General features: G+C 40.7%; 1 pseudogene; it reads left to right on the top strand.

The window, feature by feature from the left end:
* Positions 1-3,289: 3,289 nt before the first annotated feature.
* Positions 3,290-3,407, top strand: LOC126475895 (5S ribosomal RNA; annotated as a pseudogene).
* Positions 3,408-3,900: the final 493 nt, after the last annotated feature.

Raw genomic sequence — 3,900 nt, 5'->3', positions numbered from 1 at the left:
TCACAGGCTCTTTCTACTCACGTAACTCCAAAAAGATGACAGAGACATTAATGCTCGGTCACTACTATTTATACTCGGCTTACTACATTTACATCTTTGTTTGATATTTAGTAAGTATCCTCTGCGGCGGTTCCAGTACTCGCCGACACATATTATCTTTAAAAGAATCGATACATAATTCTATACGAGTATAAAAGATGACACATAATGGTTTCTCTTTATTACATAAAGTTCACACAATCATTGTCGATGCAGAATTAAAATTATAATAATCTAGTTCAATTTTTTTCCTTTTTTTCTTTTACCACATATATGTGTTTTTGCCAGGAGACGTTACAGTATAACAACTGCAATCTACAACCACCTGAACCTTCTCACTGTCAAGACTTCATCTTGTAACGCCGGAAATGCATGTCCTCCTATTTCCATCTATTGTACTATAAATTTTTTCCTTATTTTGTTACCTGAAGATATGACATTTCTGTGTCTTTATATATTGTAATTGTTTTACTATTTGTATACGTACGAGGGTTATTCCAAAAGTAAGGTCCGATTGATTGCCAAATTGAAACCACAGTGAACATCAGAAATGTTATACTTGTAACAATTAGCTACACCTTTCAGCTACTTCTCTACGTAGTCGCCGTTCTGACTTAGACTTTTGTCATAGCGTTGTACCAACTTTTCAATAGCCTCATCATAGAAGGCAGCCGCCAGTGCTTTCCGCCAATTCTCCACGCTGGCCTACACCTCGTTGTCTGTGTCAAAATGTTGTCTTCAAAGACAGCGGTTCATGTGACCAGAGATGAAACTCAGGGGGAGAAAATTGCGGACTGTATTGTGGGTAATCTAACATTTCCATTTGAAAACGATGCAGGAGCATCTTCATTGCCCCTGCAGAATGCGGCTGAGAATTGTCGTGAAGACGAAACAGCACGACAGTTATGTAATGTTGGCTGCATAGCTTCAGGCGAAATTTCTCACCAGGCCCTCGTACTTGGCGGCAGACACTATTTTCTAGACATCTTTACGCACTCACTGCGAGCTCACAAATGAGAAGAGCGACGTGACGCTAACTGGGGTTATACTAGAGACACTACCCAACACATCTGTGCAAAGCTTTATCGGATTTTCATAGTCGTTTCCATTTCGCGACCGATCGGAACTTACTTTTGGAATAACCCTCGTATATTTATGCATTTATGTCGATGTATAATTGGTTTGTTTTGTAAATATTATTTGTATTTTTACGCTGGGTCTGGCCTAAGGGGAAACTATGCTATCGAACGATTACATCGATAGGTCGTGAGGAGAACCGAAGTGTTTAGGATCTTTGGTAGTGTTAACTCTGCCGCGTGGAGCGTGGGCAGAGCGGAGTCTGGCTGGAGTAGGGCGGTGGAGCAGGTGTGTTGTGTGACGCTCCCGCGAGTTGCCGCGCTTTCGGAGTTTGGCAGCATGTAATTGCGCTCGACTTGCGATGATAGTTTCTGAAACGGTGTCGCGGACGGGAAGCATTAGCTGGCGCACATCAAGAGCCCGTTTCGCCTGGTGACCGTGTCGAGAAGAAGGCGCGCCAACATCCAGCTTCTGTAACAGCGACGGCCGACAATGAGTGACTGTCGCCACCTCCTTGATCGACGACTTCAAACCTTCAATCAACCAACAAGGAAGACTGGAAGCACGTAAAGTTTTAGAACTGTATGGCAGACCTCAGCTTTTCAAACTGTTTCAAAATTACAGCAACGTAGCATGAACCTTTGTTGCTCATTGTCCCAATTGCATTACCAAGCAGGGTCCCTTCCTTTTCCGGAATGAAACCGAGTGTCGTTGAAATTCAAACGCCAGCATTAAAGTAATATCATTCAATTTTACTGCTTTAATTTCAAAATTTCAGTTAAAGTATTCATAGCTGGCTACAATATTTAGACTACACAAGCACAAATTAAGAGTGCGAGTTTTGTTACCATATTTTAGCTTACCTGTGGCTGCAGCTCAGCTTGGTACGTATTAAATTTTACTATTGTTAATTGTTCAGAATCATGTAATTCAGGTTCAAAGTTAAATCTCTTATTTCTAAATTGCGTAGATTCAAGCAGCTTTTTAAATGATTGTTGAGGTAGCCCAAGACTAACCTTATTTTATTGAATTTCGTAGTGCTTCAGAAACAAAGTTCACTATTAATTTCAGTCACTGAATTAACTTTCAATTTTCCGGTTTTATTCATTCTTTTGCTAAATTAAGTCAGAATGTAGCGAAATTTATTACTTCTGACAAACATTCAGTTTTCACACAACACGTGTCAACCTTTAGTTGCCACGCTTTTAGTGCTAATTATATGTGCATTAATCTTTTATTTTCAGTTATTGTAGTAGTTTTCTATAGGACTGGCGACAGTAATTTTCCCCAAATCTCAAATATCCAATTAACGCCAATTAATTGTTAACGTAACGACCGCACATTTACTTTCTTTATTAATTTTACCCTTTTCTCAAAATTAACTTCCACCGATTTCATTTGCATTTTTCCTTACATTTAGATGTAACCCTTTCCTCCCTCTTTACCGACAAATTAACTTCGGTAACGATTGCTTTTCCCAAATTTCCATTAGGTGCATGTAGTTTAATTTTTTACTGTCATTAAGGTCGATAAGTGAGAGGGAGGTTACAGTCTCCCTCTACAATTGTTGTCTCACAAAGTTCCTGCTACATCAAACTGACAATTGCTTGATGCCTCACGATGAGTCCCGTCAACCGCTAACTTCTTCTCTTCCACTGCGACGTAAATTTCTTTTCTCCCCAATTCGATTGAGTATCTCTTCATTATGAATCCGATCTACCCGCCTGATATTTAGCAGTAACCTCCAGTACATAATTCCAGCTCCCTATCCATTAAGTGGTTAAATGCGTTTATTCTATATAATGAGCAAGAAAAGGAGAGAATAGGGAATTATCTTAATGATGGGAACGAATTTTCTCAGCGTCAGCACAATCTGTAATTGTTGGGCTGTAACTAGTGAAGTGTCGCCTGACCGTGGAAAGTACTGTAGCTATTGCAACGAGTAGAATAGCAATATTACTTTAAATGGATCGTACTTCGGAAACCTGAAAGGACACAGGTCATGCAGTACGCAGTATGCATTTTATGCCTCGGCAATGGCAACCGAGCAATATCATCACTGTGTTAGTAAGACCAACGTCGGCCTTTGACTATTTCAAGACTGAAAATACATTCAAAGACAAGATCAGAAAAGGAATAATAACAACATTATAACACATCATATCACGTTTAAGCCAACGGCCTTGCCGCAGTGGTAGCACCGGTTCCCGTCAGATCACCGAAGTTAAGCGCTGTCGGGCTGGGCTAGCACTTGGATGGGTTACCATCCGATCTGCCGAGCGCTGTTGGCAAGCGGGGTGCACTCAGCCCTTGTGAGGCAAACTGAGAAGCGCTGCCACCTGTCGGAAGTCAATGAAACTATACGAGACGAAGCGGGAATGTTTGAAAATATTCCACAAGAAATTTCCCGATTTTTCAACCAAAACTGGCCGAGAAAAAAAAAGTGTTGCATTACTTATTGAACTGCCCTCGTAATATTCGCTATTGTAGTGCTGGGCAGTTGGATGTTAACAGCGCGTAGCGTTGCGCAGTTGGAGGTGAGCCGCCAGCAGTGGTGGATGTGGGGAAGTGAGATGGCGGATTTTTGAGAGCGGATGATCTGCACGTGTGTCCATCAGAAACAGTACATTTGTAAGAATGGATGTCATGAACTGCTATATATATGATGACTTTTGAACACTCTTAAGATAATTCATTGTTTGTTCTGTATCAAAATCTGTCATTTGCTAACTATGCCTATCAGTAATTAGTGCCTTCAGTAGTTTGAATCTTTTATTTAGCTGG

Source organism: Schistocerca serialis, chromosome 4 (assembly GCF_023864345.2).
Source record: "Schistocerca serialis cubense isolate TAMUIC-IGC-003099 chromosome 4, iqSchSeri2.2, whole genome shotgun sequence".
Lineage (NCBI taxonomy): Eukaryota > Metazoa > Arthropoda > Insecta > Orthoptera > Acrididae > Schistocerca > Schistocerca serialis.
Note: the sequence above shows the minus strand (reverse complement) of the source record. Positions and strands in the feature narration are given on the sequence as shown.